The sequence below is a fragment of the Artemia sp. Qi Xiang Cuo genome, unplaced genomic scaffold (assembly GCF_049724085.1).
Source record: "Artemia sp. Qi Xiang Cuo unplaced genomic scaffold, ASM4972408v1 HiC_scaffold_3003, whole genome shotgun sequence".
NCBI lineage: Eukaryota > Metazoa > Arthropoda > Branchiopoda > Anostraca > Artemiidae > Artemia > Artemia sp. Qi Xiang Cuo.
In genome coordinates, this window is record NW_028300398.1 from 17,605 (window position 1) to 25,195 (window position 7,591).

Genomic DNA, 7,591 nt, shown 5'->3' on the forward strand with positions numbered 1-7,591 from the left:
GGGATATTTTAACTCTTTGGATTGATTTAGGTGGGGTATTGGTTTTACGCATTAAGAATTCATAGTGTTCTCCATAGGTTTTTGTATTTAGTGAATTTAAAACAATTTTGTTAGGTTTATTATTATTAGGGGGGTCTTTTCTTATAATTTCTCTCCATAATTTGGTAATTTCCTGAATTTGTTTGCCCCTGTATTCTTTTATATCATTTATGTTTACCTTTGTTGAATTGTTTTGAATATTGTTCACTCTGACCCGTTTTTCCGACGGATAGATAAATTTGGAATTGGCTACATCTAATAGTATTTTGTTTGTTCTTAAAAAATTGGAGCCTATTATTACTTCATCCGGGAAATTTCTACAGATAATAAATTTAGTAGGGAAACTTCTATTATCTGTAAGTACCGTCAGGTATATAGATCCTTTAACTTCTAAATTATTTCCTGTCACGCTTGATAAGTTAGGACACGAATAGTTTATTCGTTGTTTGATGTGCCTGGGTAATGCATTAAACACAGATATGTTCATAACATTTACAGTGGCTCCAGAGTCTATTAGGGTAATAAAATGAATCTTTGCAACGCTGAAATTGTTAAATATAGGTTACATTTTGTTATTTTCTGCACTTAAAAATGGTATTATTACTTTAGGAGACCTATAAAATATTCTGCCGCCAAAATTAGGTCTTATGGGTTTTGGAGGCTTGTGTCGTTTTCCTGGGGTGCCCAGTCATTTGATGTAGAACGTTCATTTGTTCTATTTTCATTATTCTGCCAATTAGCGCTGGTATTTTGTTCTCGCCTGTTTGTAAAGTTGCCCCTGGTATTCCAATTACTTCTTGGGTAACTAGTTCTACCACGATATTGTGATGTATTGCGTTGGAAGTTTTGGCTATTGTTATATCTACCTCTTGTTAGGGAAGTACTTCCTCTATTGCCTCTCATTGCGTACCCGCTGTTGTTTGTTCTCCCGAACAAACTATTATATGTTCCGCGGTAATTTGAATTGTAATTGTTCGAAAAACAGTTCCTTGCTATGTGTCCTATGCGGTCACATGCATAACATTTTATAGGTTGGTTAAAGGTTGTTGGTCTTGATTGGTTATTTTCTGAAAAACGTACCAATCGTTGCCTTGGTGGGGTTCGACTTCTAGTTATATTAGGTTTTGGTGATGGTTCTCGTGAGAAAAATTGCGGGGAGGGATCTCTCGAGGTTTTGGGTGTTTTCGTTTCTACATTATTAATTGATAATTTTTGATGTTGTAAGACAATACAATCAATTTCGCAAGCTCTCTCGACCTCCTGGACCGCTAATTCCAGGTCTTCAATATTTTTGGAAATTAGTAGACGATAAAGCTTAGGGTTGAGTCCCTGTTTGAAAGCATTAAGTATTATTTTTTTCATATAGTTCTCCTTCTCCCGGGCCATATCGAGCTTCTGTTTAAATCCTAATCTTATGTAGGTATTCTCTTACATTTTGTGTTTGTTCAAATGTCACTATTCCGTGTTTTAGTTTGTTCAAAGAGCTAGTGTCAATGAACCTTTATTGGAATGCCTGTTTTAATAATTCTACTGAGTTTATTGATGTTAGGTTCTGTTCCTATTGAATTTTCAATTTGTTTTAAAAACGTAAGCGCTGTGCCTTTTAGTCTCAGAAGTAGCATGTTTTTTAGTATATTTAAATCAACTTTTGTCATTGCTACTAATTTTGCTAAATGAATGTTGAATTGGTCCACATCTATGTCCCCTTCATATTCTGGGAGGGATTTTGCAATTTCTACCGGTGTTGCGATTAATTGTTGAGCTGTTAGTAGTTCTTTTTGTTCCAGTGCCATTTTAAAAATATGTTATTCCTATTTTTTTTTCTATCTTACTTTTTAATTGTTTTATTTTTAAAATAAATTTGTAAGATACGCATTATTAAAATAAACACTTACATGAAAATAAATAAGAAAGATTTTGTGGTGTTAGTTGTCAGTTTCTCTCGTGATTTTCTCTAATTTGAGGCCGCACCAAATGAACGGGGGGTAATGTTTGAACTCTTAAGTTGCTGATCTTAAGGAGGCTTTCATGTCTTGAATATGTTTTCTGACTTTTAATTTAGAGGTGGCCTCACGAAGGGTTTGAATCCCTTCTCCTATGAAATGAATCTATGGGATCTGATTGAGTTTCGTTGCCTCTATCTTGAGATTAAGGAGTAAAGATTCAGGACTGCTTGCTATCCTCTGATACTGATCCCCAATGGGAACGTTACCTAGAGTACACGAGAGATCTGACTGACATCTGACAATACAAACAAGAAGATAATAATAAACAATGGTTTTATTGTTTATTTGGCTGTTTGTTGGGGTGACCCTGTTTACAAGAGGGATATTGCTTAAGGAAAGATAAATACTTTGCCAAATAGCTTTCAAGGATATTTTTCAAATCTTCCAAGTTAACGGAATACATCAGATGATATGGTGTGTCAATAGGGAAAGCCTCAGATCTGATTTGGACGACCTAAAGTTGATCATTTCGAATATCGAAAATGTTAAAACTATGGAACAAATAGTCAAAAAAGACTTCGAAAAGGGAAAAAAGAATTTCACAGAACTCAGAGAAATGCATGATCCAAAGGAATATGTAATAGATAAGTGTAAACTATTAAATTTAGAATTAAGTGAAGGAAATGGAATTCTCAAAATACTAGAATCATTAATGACGGATAGCACAAAACGAAAAAAACGGAGTCTATTACCACTTTTGGGACCAACAATAGGTTGAGTTGCAGGACTAGCAACGGAAGAACATGTAGAAAAAATTCTTCATAATGTATATTATTTAACAGAAAAAAAAGAAAAATTAATACACATATCGGAACGATATGTATCATTAGTGAGTAACCTCGACAGAGAATTAAGAACGGAAAGAAACAAAAGTTAAGAAATTTTGGGAAGGACTTCCAAGCGAATTATCGAATATATTTCATAAATTTCCTAAAATTACAGATAAACAAAGAAATGACAAAAAGTTCTATACAGATAAAATTGCTAGTAAAGAAAATAGAAACAGTAATCCTTTCTATTCTACATCAAAAAATAAAAGTTTTCCATTCATTGTTACTCATCCGGCAGACATGCTTAGAACAATTTTCGAAATTGAAAATTTATTACCAATAGGTTATAGAATATCAGTTAATTATAGACGCTACGGCTTACTGGAACTTTATAAATCGACTAGCTGCAATGTGGCATCACAACAATTGAAATTGTTGGTTATCTGTGATTTCTCTATATCAAATAAACAAGATGGGTTCAGAATGTTCAAATTGTTCAGCATTCCATTGCCAGTCTCAAACACTTCGTTTTTCTTTCAAATTGAAAATTTTGTTGAAGGGCGGAAGGCCCTTCAACAAAATTAATTTTATCTGCAATAGGTTGATTACTTTAGGATATATGCAATTATAACTCACACAAGTTAGTCTATATCCCCCCCCCCCTATGGTCAAAATGTCACCCCGTACTAGCTGCAGGGTCGCGAAGGTGCGATTATAAATCGTTGTTTATACTTTGATGAAATATAAAATAAGTCAGTTATATTTAAGTGTAAAAATTTCATTAACATTTTTCTACTATAAGAAGGAAGATATCTTATAGGCCAAGCCTCAATTATTACTGTTTCATAATTATCTGAAGGCTCTTCGACAGTATACAGTTAATGAGATACCTCACTTTCGTGCTTGTCAGGATTATTGAAAGCTTTTCATTTATATATTTATTAAAATAAAGGATAGAAAAATTTCATAAAGTTAAGTGTACAATTTTTTAAATGAAACAATAAATTTTGGCGTGACTTAAGTCTGATTTTCTTCTACTCTCTATTTTGAGCATAACGACTGGACACATAATCACATATAATTATTAAATATATAAGATATTAATCCAATTGATAACTTTTGCATTAAAATTTTGCTGAATTTTGTTTAATTTTAATTGTCAAATTATTGATTCTTTTTATTGGGAATTTGTATCCCAAATGCGTTAAAATAAAATTATTACGGCTACCCTTCCACCCACAAGTTGGTCTCAGGGAACAATCCCCCTCGACGCGGCTTTAGTCCCCCCCCCTCTCTGTGACATTCGTTAGCACCCGGACTGTCAATATGCATGATTTTTGAGAGCAATTAAATCTTAAAATTATCAGGTAATTAATATTAATTGTTCTTCCTTACCGTCAACTGAAAACTAGTTATACCTTCCTGATTGTGTTCCTTCAAAACCACATTTACCACAGGTCCCTCCAGCGAGTTACCACGGTGATGATGATCCTTCTGAGGTTGAGTCCTCCGTTGTAAACTTTTTTTTCGCAGTACCCGAAACAAATTTACTTGAAATTTTTCGAACTGTTTAAAATTTCTTGAAATCATTGTTACTAACCCTAACTGCAGAAATTTTCACAAGCTTTCTGAACCTGTTGTGCTATCGGAATCTAAACAAAGGGATGCTATATCTGTAACATAAGTGGTTCCATGACCCAGGACCCTATCTTTTGATCAGTTATTCTTAGTTTCGTTAACTATGTGTTCCAGGTCACGCTCTAAATACACAACTTACCAACCTCTCAAAAGTTCTGACATTATTACTTCTTGTTTGCATTAGCATTATTTTATTTAAATCATTTTTAAAATTTTTCTTTACACAGGTCCAATGATCATTCTAGATTGCAGTTATAATTGAAACAATGGATATAAGGATTAGGTAGGTAAGGGTTCTACATCAAACGGACCTTGTGAATTTATTAGTCAATTAGGAGCAAGCGGAGATTTTATGCTAAAACTCCGGTAATACAGCCTTCAGTGTCCGATGCAGTCTTCAGAACAATAGAGGTAACCATCACACTAGAATGACTCATTTGTTGTAGCGTTCGCGGTACTTAAACTTGCATACAGATCTTTGCTTTACTTTATAACTGTGATAGTAACCTCATTGACCTGTATATTATGTTATGGCCTTTAGGTTCAAAGTGGGTTACTACTCCAGCTACTCACAACACAACGCAGTATAGATAAACCAAAGGCACACACAGCTAAGCCCTCAACTCCTCCATCCACATCAATTCAAAGTCTCCCTTTTTACACCCTCCTGGGAAGTTCCCAAGTCCCTTAAATCTTTCTTTATGACATCCTACCACCCCACCCGTGGACGGCCTGCTTTTTATTTAGGCCTGGATGCTAGGCCGAAAAAAACAATCTTCGGCAGTCTGTTATCCTTCATCCACACTATGTGCCCTCGCCATCTCAACTTTTCTCTCATTATAGTACTAGAAAACAAGACTAAACCACACTTGTCGCAAAGCCTACTGTTTGAAATGAGGCCAGTCACCCGTCTACCGAGAACACTCCGTAAGCATTGTCTCTGGAAAACATCAAATAAATCGTCATCAATTTTCGAAACGCCAATGCTTCAGAGCCTTATTCTTCATCATTGTAGTTTCATTGTTCTCATCTTGTTTTGAAGGCTTCCTTCCCTGTTCTTCCAAACTCTTTTCAAATGTGAAAAAACACCCTAAGCCTTGGCTATTCTACTTGTAACATCTTCACTGCTCCCACCGTCTTTACTAATAATACCACCATGGTAACTGAAGCTACCTTAGCGACTTAGTCTTCTGAACATTAATTTTCAAACCTATTCTAGCACCCTGAACTCGCAAAACCTCTAAAAGTTTATTCATTTTACCAATATTTTCATCTAGGATCCTTAAATCATAATCATACCTAAAGTCTGGGGGGGGCTTTTAATTCCCCATTTGATTCCTTGCTCTCACATTACCTTTGCTGCGCTCCTAATTACAAAATCCATCAGAATCACCCGTGTAAACGGTAATAGAACGCAACCCCGTTCAACTCCGGATTTAATACGAAACCAGCTGCTAACTTCATTTCCTACCATAACCGCAGCAGTGTTATGCTCGTACATAATACTAATCACTTTAATCTATTTTCCTGGTGTACCATACAATGATAAAACCTTCGATAAAACTAGTCTATCAACAGAATCGATCGCGTTCACATCCTATATAAAACTAAGGACGATAGGTTAATGACACTTAATTAGTTAAAAAACTCCTCGCGATACAATTTCATAGTCCTTCAGGCCACGACTTTCATCTAAAAAATAAAAACTTTAGTAAAAGACCAACGTAAGTATATAAAAAAACTCCCTGTTTACAATGGAGTACCCCAACGTACTCTCCGAGATCCACAACAGAATCACAAATTACTGTATATAATAATTAAATGTTATTTGTGAGCTTAGGATTGTTGAAACCTTCTGAAAAATGTTACTGATTATATTCATTGTAAACTATCAAGATGCATTGGACTAAGAGACGAAAGTAGAACCTTCTAAATACACGATAATGCCAATATATTTCCTTGAAACCCCACCTCCTTTTCTTAATCATATACCCCCTGGAATTTCTGCGTCCTCCTACAAATTACTCGGTGTCACAGTTTCCTCTAATTTAAAATAAGATATCAATAATAACAATATTATTCGTAAAGCTAAAGCACCTATCTCCATTCTAAAACTCCTGAATAAGGTGTCCTCCTACTGATTCGTCAAGGATTTATATAAGGATATATAAGTCTGATACTTTGCTAGAAAACCAACCTGTTAAAATTAAGGTTCACCGCTTTACACACTTATCAAAGGTAGGGTATAAGGGCTGGTATAAACAAGTTGAAGTTACAGCGTGGAGAAAACAGCTCTGAGATGTAGAAACCTCAATATTTTCCCTGCTGAAGAATACCAACCCGCAAGCGTCAACCTCCCTTTTGCACAAACCCACTGTAATATCAGTGTTTGCTCACTTCAAATTTGGGAAGCAGATCCCATGCACATAAATAAAAAGTCTGCAACTACAATTTAATTTACAACTGCACTATAATAACATCTAGGAGAGTACTAAATAATGAATCGAATGTAAGAAAGAAAAAAAGGGACTAACGTAAAATAATTTGTTTTTTTATAGAAAATAATTTGACTGATGAAGGACATTTGGTGTGGATGGCTTATAATGGAAGACTCGGCTTAAATTATATTATGTCATAAGTTTTATGTGGCTTAAGAAGTTGGGCGAGTTTTCATGTGCAGAAATGTCACACAATGACTATTTTTAGTAAAGTATCTGCTTGTTAATATTGGATAAAACATATTTATTTACTAAAAATCCTCCTTTATCCGTCCACATCGTGAATATGCTTCTCCGGTTTGGCCCCCGCAAATGTCGCAGGAAATCCAACAAAATTAAGTTTATTCAAACAAGAGCCTCTTAACTTGATGATTCAATGCTAGACTTGCACAAACGAAACAAAAATACCCCATAAGCTCCGGTTAAAAACTAAACAAAAAAATGTATACTCTTTTTATGGATCTTCCTGACCACTTGTCCCGTTCATAGTCATTTATTTAATCTGAGATCCCAAATACTGTGGCCAAAAATTTATATAGGTGTTTTTAAATATTTTATTGACTGTTTTCATTAAATTGCTGTGAAGTAATTTTCCAGTTTTTTATGTGGACGGCTTTATAATCATTATATAAGTTATTCG